The sequence below is a fragment of the Cervus canadensis genome, chromosome 33 (genome assembly GCF_019320065.1).
Source record: "Cervus canadensis isolate Bull #8, Minnesota chromosome 33, ASM1932006v1, whole genome shotgun sequence".
NCBI classification, from domain to species: Eukaryota; Metazoa; Chordata; class Mammalia; order Artiodactyla; family Cervidae; genus Cervus; species Cervus canadensis.
In genome coordinates this window covers 26,515,005-26,535,452 of record NC_057418.1, presented here as the reverse complement: position 1 = coordinate 26,535,452, position 20,448 = coordinate 26,515,005, and the positions used below count along the sequence as shown (strand labels likewise).

The following is a 20,448-nucleotide window of genomic DNA, read 5'->3' as shown; positions in this document are numbered from 1 at the left end:
CAGAGTGCTTCCCTCTCCTGCGACTGTTCAGCACATTTCTCAAAATCTGCCTACGTGGTTCTTCTGAGATGTCTTCCCTAACGTCACAGACAAGGGCTAATAAGTCTTTCCTTTCAGATGCATCACTGCATATTGTACAAATCTCTGTTTAAGCACTTACCACACTACACAAATTCTTTGCTCGTATGCCTATCTGTTCTACCAGGGCACAAACTCTGAGCTGTCTGTTCTTTCCACAGCATCACCTAACACAGGGCATGGTAAACACTACACGAGGGGTTCCCTGGTGGGCCAGTGGATGAGAATCCTCCTGCCAATGCAAGGGTCATGGGTTCGATCCTGAGTCTGGGAAGATCCCACATGCCGCAGGGCAACTAAGCCCGTCCACCACATCTACTGAGCCCCCACACTGCAAGTACTGAAGCCCGTGTGCTGAGAGTCTGTGCTCTGCAACAAGGGAAGGCACCACAGTGAGAAGCCCCAGCCTCACAATGAAAAGTAGCCCCCACTCACTACGACTAGAGAAAACCATCGAGGAAGACCCAGCACAACCAACAATAAATAAATTTTAAAATGCAAAAAGAATCATGGATTCTGACTTACTTAAAAAAAAACAGCAACATGAACACAAGAGTATTTGCTGAATGAACAAACTAATAAACAGTCAAATTCCAGCAGATAGTTGTCCTAAGGTATAAATCCATTCTGAAATGCTGCTTCCACTTTCTTCCTATCATCCATAAATCCAGTTATTTCTGACTCAAGGGCCTCCCCATCTTTTTGAAGATTCCATGCAGATATGCCCTAAAGTTATCTGAGAAGCCAGGGCATCCCAATTCATTTCGATAACACATAAACTCATGTTCAGAAAATATTTCTTACACGTTTCAAAGGCCACGCTGAACCACAAAGCTCCATAGTGAAGACACATAAATAAAGGTGCTTTCTTGGGACCTGAGTCTCCACCCCCACCTCAGGACATCATCATCCCAATATAAATTTCCCTTTAAAAGAGTAAGACAATCAATTTGCCCTAGTGTTTTTAAGACCTTTTGCTTTGTTATTTATCATGTCCCTGTTTAACTCATCTTAAAGAAATTCCTGAGACACTGCCTTCAAGTCAGGAAGAATATGCTTACCAGAAACATGTTTCAATGAATACTGACTACACAGTATAGGCTTTTTTTTTTTTTTTTTTTTAAAGAACTACAGTAAGCCAAATTTCAACTTAAGAAAGAACTGTCCAAACAGCAAACTCCAGACAATGCATTTGGTGGCAAAACTCACAGGGCAGTTAAAAAACAGCAAGACAATTTCTTCAATGTCTCTGCTGTTTCGATTTTCTTTACTTAAATCATAGTGGGAAGCAATAACAAAGCAAATCATCTGCACCTGTTTTATTTTTCTAATGTATTTTAGCTGCTATACACAAGATTAATGTAAAATAGGGTGTCTCTTCTATGCTAAAATTACTGTGTACAACTACACAAGTCAATCACTTTCTATGCTTTTACAATGTAATTCTTTGTTATGTACATTTCTTATTTTCTTTTTGTGTCTAAACTTCAAACAGGCACAGGTGGTTACAAAGATTATATGCAAATATATGCTAATTTACAGAATCGTTGATAACCATTTCCCCCAAACTGCACCATGATTATTTTCCAGTGAATGGAGCATCTACTTCTGCTTTATTGATTATGCCAAAGACTTTGACTGTGTGGATCACAACAAACTGTGGAAAATTCTTCAAGAGATGGGTGTAACAGACCATCTGACCTGCCTCCTGAGAAATCTGTATTCAGGTCAAGAAGCAACAGTTAGAACTAGACATGGACTGGTTCCAAATTGGGAAAGGAGTACATCAAGGCTGTATACTATCACCCTGCTTATTTAACTCATATGCAGAGTATATCATGAGAAACGCTGGGCCGGATGAAGCTCAAGCTGGAATCAAGGTTTCCAGGAGAAATATCAATAACCTCAGATATGCAGATGGTACCACCCTAATGGCAGAAAGTGAAGAGGAACTAAAGAGCCTCTTGATGAAAGTTAAAAAGGAGAGTGAAAAAGTTAGCTTAAAATTCAACATTCAGAAAACTAAGATCATGGCATCCAGTCTCATCATTTCATGGCAAATAGATGGGGAAAAAATGGAAACAGTGAGAGACTTTATTTTCTTGGGCTCCAAAATCACTACAAATGGTGACTGCAGCCATGAAATTAAAAGACGCTTGCCCCTTGGAAGAAAAGCCATGACCAACCTAGACAGCATATTAAAAGCAGAGACATTACTTTGCCGACCAAAGGTCCGTCTAGTCAAAGCTATGGTTTTTCCAATAGCCGTGTATGGATGTGAGAGTTGGACTATCAAGAAAGCTGAACGCTGAAGAATTGATGCTTTTGAACTGTGGTGTTGGAGAAGACTTGAGCGTCCCTTGAACTGCAAGGAGATCCAACCAGTCAATGCTAAAGGAAATCAGACCTGAATATTCATTGGAAGGACTGATGCTGAAGCTGCAACTCTAATACTTTGGCCACCTGATGCAAAGAGCTAACCCACTGGAAAAGACCCTGATGATGGGAAAGATTGAAGGCAGGAAGAGAAGGGGACAACAGAGGATGAGATAGGTGGATGGCATCACTGACTCAATGGACATGAGTTTGAGTAACCTCCAGGAGTTGGTGATGGACAGGGAAGCCTGGAGTGCTACAGTCCATGGGGTTGCAAAGAGTCTGACATGACTGAGCAACTGAACTGAACGGAGCTCTAGTTCTCTGAACTTGAATCAAACAATAGAAAATCAGGCTATAATGTTTACTAATAGCTTAAAAGTGGCTATAAAGGATAGCAAGATACTAGGCAGATTCTTCTCACTCACAAAATTTCCTAAAGGGGAAAATGGAACCAAAACAGAGTAGCTTGCAACTGCAAAGTCAGTAGAAGAGAACACGTGCTCTCCAAGGAAGGGCAGTCCTGGATTCACAGCTTGCCTCCCCCACCTTCTTAATCAGAACTGAGAGCTCCTACCTCACAGGGCTGGGGTGATTAGGTGGTCAGGGTATATCAAGCACCCAACACAGACCTATCTTCCAGGCTCCACAAAGCCTACCCGCCACCTCCACGAGGCAATCAGAGCTCAATACTCCTTCACCTCCGGCTCCCCTCCAAGGCCTGCTGATGGTTCCTCCTCAGTATTTTCCCAGGGCATCCACCTCCCTCCATCTCTGCTCCCATTCAGTCCACAATGCCAGCTCTCTTCTAGGCTAATGCAATAACGTCCCCACTGGCTTCCCTGAATCTACCTTTAAAACCCCTTTGGAGCCTTCCCCCTGCTCTTGGATGAAGACCAAGATCCTCAGTAGGATCTGCAAAGTCTTACAAGGGTGACCCTCACCCATCTCGTCAGCCTCACTGTCCTCACTCCTTACACTGCGGCCACACTGCCTCCTACCTCAGGGCCTTTGCACGCCCCACTCTTTTGCTTGAAGTGCAGGGATCTCTTCTATTCCCAACTCCACACCCAGCCTAATTACTACCTTTCCTGATCCTCAAGGCTAAGGGCAGGCCCACCTTGCAATGAATTAAGTACTTCGTCCCTCAAAGAAGTTTTCACAGCTGAGATAGTATATTTTTACTTACATGATTAATCAATGTATCTCTCTTGTACTTCACTCTAAACTCAAAGGAAGGCAGGGACTAACAAGGCTTGCCACTATCTTAGTTTGGTGTTCCGGAAACAGAGCCTAAGAGAAGGACTTGGGTAGAGCTGGGTCATCACGGAGGTCACTCAGGAGGAAGGAATGAGATGGAGTAGGGAGGGTGAAACAGTGAAGGAGGGTGAGTTACCAAGGTCAACACTGTGGGCAACAGGATATCCACCCCAGCCGCAAGAGCCTGGGAGCTTTAAAATCCCAGCGTGGGACAGCCAGGGGTCTCTAAGCACAACTGACAATGTGAACTTTGACATCAAGATGTTACACAAGGCAGAAACTAACCTCTGTGCCAAGTCTAGACCCTCCAGTGAGTTCCCACAGTCCAACTGGGTTTTCCACTGGCCCGGCTAACTGGAGTCGTCTGGTGTGGCAGCTGCACCCTAAGACATGGCGGGGGTCCTTTTCTGAGAGCTCTGCAGCTCCAGCAGGCTGGGGAGATCATAAATGGAAATACTGGTAAAGAACTAACCAAAAAATGTTCTACTTCAGCGTAACCATTAGGCCTCAGGAAGGTATGCAAAGAAGATTTTCACCAAATATTTTTTTCTGAGTCTATTGTTACAATCTGGGCTTGCTTCCCATTTCTGAAATCAAAGTCTATTCCAAAGGATAAAAACTAAAGGAAACCCAGGGCCAAACAGGAAAGACACACCAGAAGTATGCAGAAGTCCCATCAAATACTGAAGGCCGTGCACCCAGAGCATCCCTGGTGCGTCCCCTCTAAGTCCGCACAGGCGCACACGGCGTCGTCGGGGGAGGCAAACCTCCAGGCCCTGGCAGGGACTAGGAGCACCGCAAAGCTTTGATGTCTGCCCATGTTCGAGGCCTTCATGGTCTCACGTCTGATGTGATGTTAGCAATGAACAACAAATACCAAAAAACATGATGCAAACAGGAGCCTGACAGAGAAGCTCACAACTAGAGACAGAGTAGCATCTTCACGGTGAGGCTGAAAGTGGTGGCAGGGGTTGAGGTTAGGGGGGAGGCAACCTCCTCCCAAGGGCCCCGAGGGGAAGAGCCCAGAACCCATGACGGATGGCATGAGATAGCTCATTACTCTGGAACCCCTTCAGAGAGCAGCTGGGGTTTCCAAAGTTCAATGCTCCCCCATCTAAAGGAGATCAGCAAGACTGTCAGACAGACATCCAGTTACTTGTCTCCAAATCACCCATACTGGGTTGGCCTTAGGGGCCAGGTTATAAACACAAATTAGCAGCCTGACCGGCTGCCAAATCCGCTTAGCGCCTGCTCCTGCCCAGATTTCAAGCCAGAGTCACCACGCCAAGAAAGAAGCTGTTCCTCCTTCGCACTAGATCATTATTTAACTTCAAATATAAATTTGCACTTAAACGTGTGAAAGGGAAGTTCTGCTTTTGTATTATCAAAAAAAAAAAAAAAACAAAAACAAAACCCAAAGGTTATTCTCCCTTGAAAATAAGAAGGTTACAAAAGTGCAAGAGAAAGGAAATAAACAATTATTTGCACAGGGTTATGTGTAGTAGCAGAATTTGCATTGTTGCAATATAAGAAGAATTAGAAAGAAATGGTTCAATTGTGTGCCTATGAACAAGATTAATTTTGCCAGTCTGAAGGCAGGAGGAGAAGGGGATGACAGAGGTAGAGATGGTTGGATGGCATCACTGCCATGGAACATCACTGCCACATCATGGCAATGGACATGAGTTGGTAATGGACCAGGAAGCCTAGCGTGCTGCAGTCCATGGGGTCTCAAAGAGTCAGACACGACTGAACAACTGAACCGAACTGAACTGGACTCTGGAGAGGGGAGGGTTGGAGGAAAAGGAGTTAGAGGGGAAGAAGTCGGGGGTGTAAGAGGGAGAAGGGAAGGAATATGAGATGTTTATCTTCACCATGATAGAAACTAGAGCTGGGGAGAAGTAAGGAACCTAAAAGAAGAATGTTTTGTTTACTTTCAATACGCTAGCACACAAGTTATTAATTACACTGGCCATGAAGTATAATTATGGAACTCAGTTTTAATGTTCGAACCCTGTCAAGCCTCCACCTGGAGTTACTCAAAAGCAGTTTGCCCCCATTGAGAAACAAAGAAATAAAGTCTCCCGACTCAGTAATAAAATTCCAGAACCAGAGCTTCTCTGTGGTGTCTGCCAGCTCTTATACTACATTTGGTTCCAGGCCAAATGGAAAGTTCTGAGGAGGTCAGCTCTTCAAATCCCTGCCCAAAATATAGTCACAATTCACAATTAGAACATAGGCAAGCCAGATACATAAACTTTGGGTTTAATGTTTTAGCAATGTTCGTGAAACGATATGCTTTCCTCTGAATTATGTGATTTTCATGTCTTAAGGCTATAAAAGCTAGACAAGTTTCAGGTTTAGTTCTTAAAAGTAAGGGACTATATCTCACATTATGTGATCCTAACACTCACAACGTCATCAATATTCCCACACTGGCTAAGGAACTCTTTTTTTTTTTTTTTAAGGAACTCTTAAGAATTACCAAATCGGCACAACACAAAAGAAGTATTAAAAAAAAAAAATGTACAGGTAAATTTCTAGATCGTTATTAAAACCCTACACCCGGGACACTAAGCTACTTATTCACAGTGTCAAGAGAGAACAATCCATCTTCCAACCTGTAGGATATCTAGCCTTTATACATGAGGCTAGTCTATTATTTTCCTTCTAAGCTTCTCTGTATCTTCCAAGGACAGTTGTGTGGGATTCCAGATAAATATTTTTGCTGCCTGTCTTAAGCCACCGTTTCTACATGATTTTGACTGTCTTTCATTTATCCCTTTTACCCAAGACCTCTCCACATTATATCCACATCTATATTGTTTATTTTTATTCAGTTATAACATGCATGCAATAAAGGGCACAAATCTTAAAAGTGTACCTTTCCACCAATTTTACATATGTATATACTCATGTAACTATCATCCAGATCAAGAAATACTTCAAGAAATGTACATACAATTGTTCCCATCCATACACATATACACACACACACACCCACACACTCCCTCCATACTCGGGATCACATTAAAGCTGTGGTATAATCAAACAGAAAACAGGTCAACCACAATATGATCAACTGCTAAAACAATGCTTTTTAGTTGACTGCAGAAAAAAAAAGTATTCAAAGTATCACTTAAATTTGATGCAAAAAGCCTGTTACTACATTTCTAAGTCTTGAATCATTACCCTTTATTAAATTATGTTGCCTTGCCACTAAATCTGAACCAGTTATTTTCTTAAAAGAAAAAAAATAGCTACAAATCTCAGAGTGGAAGGAAATATTTGCAGATCACATATCCAATAAAGAACTCTTCTCCAAAATATATACAAAAAGTTGTCAAAACCGAACACTAAAATAAACAACCCAGTTCAGTTTTTTAAATGAGAAAAAGACCTGAACAGACACCTCACCAAAGAAGATACGCAGATGGCAAATAAGCACATGAGAAGAGGCTCAACACTATTAGTCATTCAGGAGATGCAAATTAAAGCCACCAGGAGATATCACTGGATACTAGGAAAGTGGCTAAAATTTTCAAAAAGTAAAACTAACTGATAACAGAAAAGCTAGTTGAGAGTACGGAGCCATAGGGATGCAAAGTGGTGGTCAGTTTGGAACAGTTTCACAGTTTCTTATAAAGCTAAACACATATCTGCCATATAATCCCCTTTATATGGTGACCAAAGCCATCCCAAAGAAAAAGAAATGAAAGAAACCAAAGTAGTTGTCTGAGGAGGCCTTACAAACAGCCGAGGAAAGAAGGGAGGTGAAAGGCAAAGGAGAAAAGGAAAGATATACCCAATCAAAGGCAGAGTTTCAGAGAGTAGTGAGCAGAGGTAAGCAGGCCTTCTTAAATGAACAATGAAAGAAGCAGAGGAAAACAATAGAAAAGACTAGACATCTCTTCAACAAAACTGGAGATATCAAGGGAACATTTCATGCAAGGATGAGCACAATAAAGGACAGAAATGATAAGGACCTAACAGAAGCAGAAGAGAAGAAGTGGCAAGAATACACAGAACCATACAAAAAAGTCTTAATGACCCAGGTAAGTGTTGTTACTCACCTAGATCTGGACACCTTGGAGTGTGAAGTCAAATGGGCTTTAGGAAGCATTACTACAAACAAGGCTAGTGGAAGTGATGGAATTCCAGCTAAGCTATTTCAAATCCTAAAAGATGATACTGCTAAAGTGCTGCATTCAATATGCCAGCAAAGTTGGAAAACTCAACAGTGGTTAAAGAAGCCAGACCCTCTCCAAGAAAAGAGCCGCATATTTTATAGCCCTATTTATATGACATTCAAGAAAACAGAAAATTCTGGAATGAGAATAAAATGTTGCTAGGGAGTAGGGGACCACACAGAGTTTTAGGATGATGGAACTGTTCTTTATGACACTGGGATGGTGGACATGTGACCCTATGCATTTGTCAGAACCCAGGCAACTACACCGGGCTTCCCTGGTGGCTCAGATGGTAAAGAATCTGCCTCCAATGCAGGAGACCCGGGTTCAGTCCCTGGGTTGAGAAGACCCCCTGGAAAAGGGAATGGCAACCCACTCGAATATTCTGGCCTGGAGAACTCCATGGACAGAGGAGCCTGGCAGGCTACCGTCCATGGCATCGCAAAGAGTTGGACACGACTGCATGACCTTCAAATACACACATACAACTATACCACAAAGAGTGAAATAAACTCTTATGCAATATTTACAAAAAATCGACCAGGGTATCAGTGGATCTCAGGATGACTTGAAGACTGTAAGAAAGGAATCAATGGGCGACACAACTTCACAGCAGTGGGTGTGGGAAAGGAGCTGATCTAAGTAACTTTGGAGCCTAGTATTCCACCTGACATTATAAGCTAATGGAGAGATTTTTAAAACATACACAAACACTAAACACTGTATTGTGATTGGTAAATCTGTTGCCCTCAGGAGCACCAGTTGGCAATTCTGCAACTATACATACACCAGGACTGAACAGATTCTCAAATAAACTGTGAATAAGGGAAGCCAGGATTTTCACTGTCAGAAAAAGAAACTAGGAAGAAGAAAAGGGAAAAGAATAAAATGAACCTTGTATTTCTGGATTATAGACATACATAAACAGGTAAATAGATATGAAAACAAATACAGATGTGTATAGATTCTGTGATATCAGTATGAACTCATGTTTAAGACAAAGAAATATAGATATCTACATGGATTAGTACATAAGCAATTATTTCCTAGCTCTGTTCATTGAGAATGCCTAAGAATAGTAGTGACATTCCAGTAGCAACCAGCGCACTTAGTACCCAGGTACTGGTTTCCAAATGCCATTCTCAACTAAAGGCTAACTCTGAGCTGAGTAGGGAACGGTGCAGATGAACCTACCACACCCTATAGTGCCAGAACGCCAAAAGGGAACAGGAGCCAAGCTGAAAGAGTTCTCAGTCACCATATCTGGAACAATTTTAACAGTATAATAATGACAGTATTCAGTTAAAACCCAAAGAATAAAGTAAATGACTATGAGTCCATACTGATATAGTAACTGAATAAACAAACAGAGAAGGAACAAATCTTCCTGACAAAAGAATTGCAAGAATGAGGGATACGGAAAATCATCAACAGTACCGCACAGTCATACCGCTCAAATACTAAAAGCAGTGGGCAGTAAGGGAAGCTATAGAGAAACAGGTATTTTGCAATGCCTCAAAGTATATCACCCCAAATTTATTAAACACTGTGCTAAGTTTCAGATATGACAACAAATTACTTGATGCTCCTCCCTCCAGAAGGTGGAGCTAAATCCCCTCCCCTTGACAGAAGCTGGACATGATTACTTGCTTCTAACAGAATACAGAAAGTAAAAAGTAGTTATTACGCTAAGGAGAAAGCTGGCTGACATGGCTTTAACCAAGTGATCAAAGTATAAGTCACACTGACATCATGTGTCCCTAAAATGACGCAAAGAAAAGGGAGCATCACCTTTATGCTATTCTGCCCCAAATCCATGACCTCAGTCTAATATGAAAAAAAAAAAATAAGGCCAACACAAAATGAGGGAGGTTCCATGAGATTCCTGGGCATTACTCACCAAAAATGTCAAGGTCACAAAAAAACAAGGAAAACCCAAGAAATAGTCATAGACTGGGGAACAGTAAGAAACATGACAACTAAATGGAAGGTGCAATCAGGAACTGGATCTTGGAACAGAAAACAAGTATCAGTGGAAAAATGTCTCTCGTTTAACTATAGTACTGTATCAATGTTAATTTCAGAGCATGGCTGCCTGAAATATCTTCTTCCTTTCCTTTTTGCATGTGAGTGTGTGAGTTTGTGTTGCAGAGAAGAAGCCAGTTCTGACTCCATGTTGGAACTGTTTGACTTGTTTTTCGTTGCTTTTGCTATTATGATCATACACAAGGGCCAGCCTCAGAGAATCCTGCCCCTCTGCCCGACTGTTAAACTAAAGCGCCTTTGTTCAGAAACCTGTCCACTGTAGATGGCAGGAAGAAATTAACACATCCCCTACCTGAGGCTTGCCATTCTAGGAGATGTTTGCAAGATTAATAGCCTTAGCTTCTTCACCTCCCCTGCCCCCCATCTCTGATCTGTAAAGGAACCTGGCATCCAGACCCTGAGAAGATGGTTATTTTGAGGTGTTCGCCTGCCATCATCTTCTCAGTCAGCCAGTTCCCCGAATGAAGTCTCTTCCTTGACTCAACTCATTGTCTCTCAGATTCATTGGCCTCTTTGGGGGCGAGAAGAGAGAGCTTGGACTTGGAAACAAAAGTCGCTCAGTTGTGTCTGACTTTTTGCAACCCCATGAACTGTAACCATCCAGGATCATCTGTCCATGGATTCTCCAGGCAAAAATACTGGAGTGGTTAGCCATTCTCTAGGCAAAACTATTGGAGTGGTTGTGCACACTGGTAAAATAGAACTAGGACAATAAATTGTTTGAGGACTTAATGAAATCGTATACATACGGTGATTAGCTTAGTGCTTGCATATAGTATGTTTTCAATAACAATATCAACTGCTGTCTCTTTTATCAATGTCAATGACTAAGACTTTTATTTCAAGGATCTGTATAGTGCCTAGGTGATTTTTTTCCCACATGATTATTTATTAATTAGAATATATTTAATTATTTTCTAAGTTATGGTTTTTCCAGTAGTCATGTATAGATGTGAGAGTTGAACCACAAAGAAAGCTGAAAGCCGAAAATCGATGCTTTTGAACTACGATGTTGGAGGAGACTCTTGAGAGTCCTGTGGACTGCAAGGAAATCAAACCAGTCCATCCTAAAGGAAATCACTCCTGAATATTCATTGGAAGGACTGATGCTAACGCTGAAACTCCAAGACTTTGACCACCTGATGCAAAGGAATGACTCATTGGAAAAGACCCTGATGCTGGGAAAGACTGAAGGCAGGAGGAGAAGGGGACAACAGAGGATCAGACGGTTGGATGGCATCACAGACTCGATAGACATGAGTTTAAGCAAGCTCTGGGAGTTGGTGATGGACAGGGAAGCCTAGCATGCTGCAGTCCATGGGGTCACAAAGAGTTGACACGACTGAGTGACTGCACTGAACCAAAGTTAATAATTACTTATTAACACTAATAAACATTTATGCAATATCTATTTCACATATTAACAGCCTTTATCTTCAAGGGTTTTACAGGCTAGAATTGCTTCTCTGAAAAGTGAAAAGTGAAAGTGAAGTCGCTCAGTCGTGTCCGACTCTTTGCGACCCCATGGACTGTAGCCTACCAGGCTCCTCTGTCCATGGGATTCTCCAGGCAAGAATACTGGAGTGGGTTACCATTTCCTTCTCCAGGGGATCTTCCCAACCCAGGGATCAAACCCGGGTCTCCCGCATTGGAGGCAGACGCTTTAACCTCTGAGCCACCAGGGAAGCCCTGGCTACACATTAAAATCACCTGGGGAATTTTAACAATATATTAATACCCAAGTCCTACACTCAGAAATTCTATCTTAGCTGGTCTGAAATGGGACAAGTTGAAAAACTAATCCAGTTGGAGGAACAGAACGTATACTTTAAAATACATACAAAGAAGTAATAGTACCCCAGTAGCTGTACGTACACCTAGCATCCAGATCTTGATTTCTAATGCCAAGAAACCAGGGCTTCTTAGAGAAATGGCCAATTCTAGATCTGGTACAAGGAAAATTCACCATGATGAGGGTGTGCCATAGGGATATAAGAGCCTGCTAAAAGCGTTTCCAACGGCCACATCTGGAACAATTTAAGCAACAAAATAAAGTAGTATTGGATTATAACCCAAAGTATGAAATAAATATCCATGAATCCATCCTGATATAAATGATTGAATGAATAAGTAAATGTAAGAAAACAGACACTCTCCCATGCAGAATTAAAAGAATTTATGTAGATCCTTTGACCCCAAGGAAGTGGAGCATAACTCCCACTCTTGAAGGAGGGCTGTGTAAAATGACTTTCTTCCGTAGAGTATAGTTTGAAAAGAGAGAGAGAAAAGGAGTAACTTTCCAGTGGAGAAACCTGCCAAATACTCCTTCAAGCCAGATGGCCAAGGTTAACAACAACAGTGAAAAGTCATATTGATAGTACGTACAATAGCATGTGATAATTATGGCCTCTTATCTCTGTAATCTTCTTCTCCAAAACACATTAACCCAATCTAATCAGAAAATTAAGAACCATTTTATAACGCATCTGACTAGTACTCCTCAAAACTGTCAAGGCCATTGAAAACAAGTCAAGTCAGAAAAACTGTCACAGCTAAGAGGAGGCTAATGAGATGTGATGACAGAAACGTAAAGTGGGATCCTGTGTGGGATCCTAAAATAGAAAAAGGACATTAGGGAAAAATAGGAACTCTGACTGGGGGGAGTGGTGTCAGCAATGTATCAATATTGTTTCTTTAGTTATAAAAAAAAAAAAATACACCATAATAGTGAAAAGTGTTGAAAATGGGTGTGAGATATACAGGAACTCTCTATACCATCTTTGCAACAATTCTGTAAATCTAAAACTGTTCTATAACAAAAAGTATATTAAAAGAAAATGAAAGCCGATCAAGAGGTGAGGGGATGGTATCTTGACACTGTCGTTAAAGTGCAAAGAAATGGAAGAGTCATGAAAATTTCAGAAAAGGGCAGGACTGAGATATAGGGAAAGGCAGGTATGAACAAAATCTCTGAAGTCCCAGGACCCAGGAAAGCAGTAACATGGAGCTCCATCAGAACTAGTCAGGGCATACAGGGAAAATCCAAAAGATTGTTTGACTCAATAATTGGTGAAATAAAGACACTGGAAGAACACAGTTCATTCTGATTGACTTTTACAGCCATACAAGCTCAATTCTCCACCATTTTCTCTCTAACGGGTTCATTCATTAGCAACCCAAAATTTTCTGTCTCCTTACACAATGATTTTTCTCAAATTTGCAAATTCGATCCTTGATTGAAGAACTAAGATCCAGCATGGCCAAAAACACCAAAAAAAAGTTGTAAGAATAGTTAAAGAACTCCCACACACCCCTCATCCAGATACCCAGTTTCTCCAAGTACCATCATTTTACCATTTTTGTGTTCTCTCTCCCTCTTTGAATGCAAGCTTCAGAGTAGTATCTTGATAAATATACTGTATTCTTATCAACTGAACTTTCTAAGTGTAAACAGTATCTCCTTAAAGTTTCAGTACTTTGGATGCCAATGTCATGGTAACAACCCATTTTCATTATACCATAAAAGGTACAGAAGATTGAAATGAATTTGAAGTAATATCAGGATAGTCTCGACTCTATTCTGACAGATACTAAATTTATAAGAGCCAACAAACATAGTCCTTCACTTAACTAAACTTATAGACTATTTTCCTAAGATTGACTTTTGTCATAGAATTTGTGGCTAGGCAGATCATGGAGAATAGAGACAGCCCCATGTTGCATATCACACAATCAATTCCATAATCCTTCAAAAATTTAAAATCTGTTTAGCAAGTTTAAATGAGTTTAGCGGAGTCAGGAGACAGAGTATGTAAAAGTTCTATCCATGACTAATCAATAAATCAAGTAGCTTGTGTATCACTGCAAATGGCATGTTAATGTGAAATATTGTCTTGTAACATAAGTCAATCACCGGTATTATTTTTAATGGTACAAGTCACCATAATAGACAGAGGGGTTTAAACCACATCCTGCATCTGTGTGCATCTTAGTTTTTCATGTAGAGGAGCACTAATCTTCCCCCACACACCTCCTCCCCTCGTCCCACCTATCTCTCCTTCCTCCCACGGGAGCCACAGGTAACAAGGTAAAAAACTAAATCCACTTTCCATGGCGGCAACTGCTAAATAAGCTGTGAGAACTACACCTTTAAATAGAACAGTAGGGGGGAAACTGCCACCTCATTTTAAATCGCTTTGTGAAAGTCTCTGAAAGAGGTAAAATTTCAGAAAACATCTGATCGAAAAGACCCATCGCTGAAAAGAGGGCATTCTGGGCCAAGAACACCTTGCCAGGAGACATCCAGGAAACAGTGGTTTAGTAGAAAGAGCATGTGCTTTGGAACCAAGTGGACTCTGGTCTCCTTCCTGGCTTACTGGTTACCAACACTGCATTTCTGCCCTTGGGCAAGTTCCTGAGATGCTTTCCTTCCCCGAGTAAAATAAATGTGGAGAATAAAACCTAACTTGAATTGGTAAAAAGATGAAAAATAGCAAACCAGCACATAACACGTGCTCCATCATCAGGACCATTAGAGGGGTCCCGACGAGGTCTCCTCCAGGGGGCACCGAGCCTCTAGACAGCTCTCGCTTCTGCTTGTGTATTTGTACCCTCGCTGGGGTCTTCCGTCCAAGCTGTGTCTTTGAATCCAAAATCCCCAGTTTTCTTATTCTCCACTGGAGACCATTTGCTTCAGTTACAGAGAATGAAGCAGTATGTTGAGAAAGTGTAAAATTACTAAAACTACCAAAAACAACTTCAGTTCAGTCACTCAATCGTGTCCAAATCTATGCGACCCCATGGACTGCAGCACACCAGGCTTCCCTGTCTATCACCAACTCCCGGAGCTTGCTCAAACTCATGTCCATCACATCGGTGATGCCATCCAACCATCTCATCCTCTGTTGTCCCCTTCTCCTCCAGCCTTCAATCTTTCCCAGCATCAGGGTCTTTTCCAATTGAGTCGCTTCTTTGAATCAGGTGGCCAAAGTACTGGAGTTTCAGCTTCAGCATCAGTCCTACCATTGAACACCCAGGACTGATCTCCTTTAGGATGGACTGGTTGGATCTCCTTGCAGTCCAAGGGACTCTCAAGAGTCTTCTCCAACACCACAGTTTAAAAAACAACTTAGCTTTTGCCTAAATCAAACACTCATCATAGTGTCATTTCTCTTATCATGATATATATATAAAACAAATATTTTCCTACAACTACCACATAATTTTCTGACAAACCAGACTTTTTTGTAATTTATGAAAAAAGCTGAAATGAAAGTATCTTGTTTGTCCTGAAATCAATCTTTTAAACTTCCTTTCCAAACATATGTTTATACCAGATTTTTTAAATTCATGTTGTTTTTTAAGGACAATTATTGCTTCAAATGAGAACTATTCTGATCAGTGCACCAATTATAAAACTGAAGGTTAGAACAGGCGGTTAAAACGTACACTCAGAACCAGGTTAGCTGCTGCCAACACAACAGACATGCCAAGACTCAGCTGCAAGTAAAGTCAGACGAACTTTCCAGCCACAGACAAATCTAACAGTAATTATGGCACTAATGACTCGTCGCTAATGAGCAAGCTTGGCAACTGAAGTAGGTGTAAATCAGAGAAACACACAGACTAAACAAAGCCATTTCCCATTATCTTTTTGATTTCTTTTTTAAGAGTTCGACAAAATCTAGGTATGAAATGAACTTCCTGAAAACGCACTCCCTTCCCAGACTCCACCCTGGAAACCTCTCTCTGGGTTCCCCGAACAGAAAAGCACCCCTGGCCTCCAAGGCCAGGGTCTCCGAGGTCAAGGTGATAAAAGACCCCGTCTGGAGTTCACAGGTGTGTCTGGGGCGCAAACAAGGCGCCGGGGGCTCTCTCAATGAGTGGATGGAGCATTTCAAGAGCGCTTCTGTTCAAGCATGCCCCACGCTTGTTTGCACCATTTATATCACCTTGTAAAAATACTCCGGAGCAATACAGCCAAAGTCTCCCACAGCCCTCACGCTACCTTCCCAGAGACGTGCGGGCCTTCCAGGCTCCCTTGCGGCTCTGGTTCCCGCCTCTGACCCCGCCTCACGGTGCTGTTTTCTGACCCCCTTATCCCAAACTCATCTGTGCTCACATCCTCCCTTCTCCTACTTCTTCCTCCTCCCGTCTGGGTCCCACTTTTTTCCTCGCAGCCTTGTTCATTCATGTGCTCTTTTCTTCTCTGTGCGTGATCTGCTCCAACAATCTCTCTCATCACAACGGACAGCAGCAAACCACAAAGATCAGATTTTTTTTTTTTTTTATTTACTTGGCTGGGTCGGGCCTCAGTTGCAGCACTTGGGATCTCCGTTTGCAGAGCATGGACTCTCTCACTGAGGCGCTGAGCTTAGCTGCTTCTCCACAACGTGGGATCTTAGTTCCCCGACCAGGGATCAAACCTGCATCCTCTGCTCTGCAAGGTTGATTCTTAACCACTGGACCACCAGGGAAGTCCCCCCAGTGAGAATTTTTCAAGCATGCCAGCTTAGCCCACCTAATACCAGTGTCTACCGTCCAGTTCTATGTGACTCAACTGGTACATCTGTTGGTCGCTTCTGTTTCCCTCGCTGCCTGAACGAGAAAGCACCAACAGCGTCTGTGTCCTGACATCCCTCTCTGCCTTACAAGGCAAAGTGCTTTCCTTCACGGTCCACACCCTTTACCCCGTGTGTTCTCAATCACTGGGCCTCTGGGGTCGGGCTGAAAAGATAGAAGAGGAGGAGCGGCATGAGGTGAGGTGGTTGGGATCTCCTGTCCTCACGAAGCTCAGGTTGGAGGGGGGCACAGAAAGACCTTTGGGGGCTGGACAGCCACTGACTGCGGCCTCCTGGGTGAACCTGGGACAAGGAACCGCTGAGAAGGACAAACAGCATAGGGAGGGGGCGGATGGGTGACAAAGGAGAGAAGAACCTGGGTATCCCGACCCCAGACCAATCGGGAGCTCAGCATCCCCGCCAGTCTCCCCATCTCCCCTGCTCACCCCACATCCTCACAAGCCCGACCAGAAAATCTCTCTCGAGAACCATCTCATAGACCCCCTACAAGTCCCAGAGCCATCACCAGCTCATGTTGCATTTCCAACAAGAATAAGCCATAGTAACAAATCCAAACGCCAGTGGCAATGAAGGCAGGCCTGGTGGGGGGGGACTGCCGCACAGAAGAGGGGACTGTCCTGAAGAGTCAGAGTCCACACATCCACCCACCTCCACCCCAGAGAGACATGGGGTTCCCAGGGGAAGCTCTGAGAAGAGCAGAAACCCTGGAGAACAATGTGTGAGCCAATTCCTCGCACTCACATTCTCCAGGCCCGTCTACCTTGCAGTTCTAGACTGCAGACAGGGCAAAGAGCTCTCCCTCCTTGCAGACTAGAGCAAGGAGAAATTGAGGGGCTTCAGGTTCCTCTGAAAGCTGAGGGAGTTGGACTAGAGCAGCGAGACCTGCATAGCACCATCATCCCCGCACCCCCCGCCCCCCCCCCCGCAACTTTGAGATCCATCTAGCCGGCCAGGGACGAGCCCAATAGTGTCTTCATTTTAAATTCTCCAGGTGGCTCTCTTGTGCTGCCAGTGATGAGACCACTGGACGAGAAGGTCTCTAAAAGCCCCTCCAGCTCTACGAAGGCAGCAGAGGGCGTGGGGAGAGCAGTCAGCAGAACCTGGTTTTAAACCCACTTTCTGTCCCTTCTTGTCCACGTGACTCTGGGTGGGTCTCTCTCTCTCCTGCCAGAGTCATGCCTTCATCACCTGATCATGTAGATGACAGTGCTTCCCCCGTAATGTTATGAGGTGGAAATAAAATCATGCAGGGGAAGAACCTGAATACAGTCATTGGTGTTTAATGTAACTAGAGGATGAGTGAGCTAAAAACATCAGAGACACACTTAAGTCTTAGTCATGTCGGACTCTTTGCGACCCCATGGACTGTAGCCCACCAGGCTCCTCTGACCATGGGATTCTCCAGGCAAGAATACCGGAGTGGGTTGCCATGCCCTCCTCCAGGGAATCTTCCCAATTCAGGGATGGAAGCCGGGTCTCCTGCATTGCAGATTCTTTACCATCTGAGCCACCAGGGAAGTCCTACATCCTTAAGTTCCCCACTAACATAGGATGACAAGTGGGACCCCGCCTGCATTCAACCCTGCTAAGGAGGCAATTGCTAATAAAGGAGCTGAGAGGCCCAAGTGCCAAGTGGACCAAGCCCCGGAGGGCAAGGGGATGGGGGCCGGGCAACTGCCTGTAACAGGAGGGGTGGGGGAACCACAGGAAAAGGCTTTCCTCTCCCTCAATGAACAAATGCTGCAGATAAAAAGTTAGGAAAAAAAGAAACAGAATAAAGCTGTAAATGCTGGCTTCTGGCCAATCCGCCAGGGTGAGTGAACTAATTCTCATACAAAACTGTTTCAACCCAGTCTATTTGTTAATTTGTTTCAAAGCAAGCCACTTTTTTTTTCCCTCTCAAGCTAAAAATAAAGTTTCCAAACTGCCCTAATTGGAACTAACATCACACAGGCAACATGGATCTGTCTCAGATGAAGAAGGGAAAAGTGTGAAGTTAATTTTAAAACCAACCTTATTGTTCTTACTTTCACTGAAGGGTTACAAGAATTTATGATAGCATGCAGGGGGCCCTCTGGGGCTCCTAGGTACAAAGCCTTCCTGTGTCCCTCATTTCTTTGATCATAGGGAACAGCCTTCATGACCTACCCCGCGTTCCAATGGGCAGATTCAAGCAGTTGTTAATTAGGGAAGGGAGGGAATGTGAGAAGAGGGTGAAACAGTCAAGAACAGCCCTTATCTTTGAGCTGTTTTGCACATGCTGAAACCCCCTCCAAGTGGGAGACGTTAACTATTAACTTAATGATGGTAAGCTGCCCACAAGCATGGAGACCCCAGACCAGGTGGACCTGAAGGCTGATGATGCCGACTCCGGCCTAACCTCGTCACCAACCCAGCAGAAGAATGTCCACCAGCTGATCACCCTCTCTTTGAACAATTACCATAAAACTTCTTGCTGTCTAAGACTCCATGTCGGGACACGTGGTTTTGAGGGGATAGCCCACTGTGGCCCCCTTTGCTTGGCAAAGTAATAAAGCCACCCTTTTCTGATTCACTCAAAAACTCCACCTCTACTATTTGATTCGGCACCGGTATACAAAGGAGCTGAGTTTTCAGCATCATTTGGATAAGAGAATGCCTACGTACCAACTATTTGGTAGTAATGAAGCCTATACAATTTAGGCACGCATATGAAAACAGTCATGACCAAAGCTGTGAAATGAACATGCAAACTATTTTTTAGCTGGCATTATTTCTTTTAAAAAATTCTTCCTTTTTTCATTGATCACACTAAAACTCAGAATAGGGAATTCCCTGGTGGTCCAGTGGTTAGGACTCTGTACTTTCATTGCCAAGAGCCCGGGTTTAGTCTTTGGTCAGGGAGCTAAGATTCCCCTAAGCCACGAGGCATGACCAAAAAAACAAACAAACAAAAACACTCTGAACAATACAAAATTCCTCTTTGTTTTACAAATTCTCAATACCACTTTTTTCAACCACACCCTTTTCTTTGGAATACCAGGGTAAAGCCAAAAACAATCTGGCTACATTCAAACCCACGGAAAGGATGGCTATTCTCAACAGATTTGGAGCTCCTCCTCCGTTCATCTTTTCTGAGACCAAAATAAGCAAAGCAGCCTTTGATTCACCACTAACAAGAAGTTTTATAAAGTTTCCCCGAAATCTCTGGGGAAGGGGAGGGACAATTTTTTGCAAACAGTTTTCTATTATTCAAAAGGCCGGAAACGGTATAAAAGCCCCACTTGAATGATAATGGGGTTTGATTGATTTAGAGACCTTGTTTTTCACCTTTAATTTCAGATTCAAATTCCAGCTTTGTCTAAGAAGTGCAAATGAATCTGGCAAATCCATCCCAGTGCCCAACTGGCATTGGGACAATGAGCAATCTGGACACTGAAATCTACATCTGAAAATCAGGGATCTGGCCAAGTTGAGAAGCCTGAATGGCGGTTGCCCTCACCCTTGTTTGGCAGTACAAGGTCTGCACTCCCTCAGGATAATGCGTCCTGCCACAAAAGAAAGTGTGAAGCAGGCTGTGATTTTTTTGCCTTCATTTTCACTTTCCTGATATGGAATAAAAACTCATATCGTTTTACTTCTGAAAGGTCCATTTCTCCTACAAAAAGAAGAAATTAGGCTATTACTGAAGGTGATACAACTCAACAAGAAGAAACTCAGGACCCACTCTGCCTTCTGCTGCACATGTTAAGCCTCATTAAATGTCTTCTCGCCTGACATTTGTACAAGTTGCTTCCAAGGAGTCCATCTGGTCACTTAAGACCTGCTTTCAATGACAAAGGCTCCTAACAGCTTCATTAAAGGCCTGAGTGGCACTGAGGAATTCCCAGAGGTAATGAGATTCTTCTAATCTCTGATTGATGAAGTATTTATCTAAG

General features: G+C 43.0%; 1 protein-coding gene across 5 annotated transcripts in view; it reads right to left on the bottom strand.

The window, feature by feature from the left end:
* TIAM2 (TIAM Rac1 associated GEF 2) overlaps nucleotides 1–20,448 on the bottom strand; it is a 237,449-nt gene that overhangs the window by 159,222 nt on the left and 57,779 nt on the right. The window contains exon 2 of one of the 5 annotated variants that reach the window (XM_043457336.1): nucleotides 4,000–4,146. The exons of the other annotated variants lie outside the window; for them this stretch is intronic. The gene's annotated coding sequence lies outside the window, so the exon portion shown is untranslated. The remainder of the gene's footprint in view (nucleotides 1–3,999; nucleotides 4,147–20,448) is intronic. 5 annotated transcript variants of the gene reach the window in all.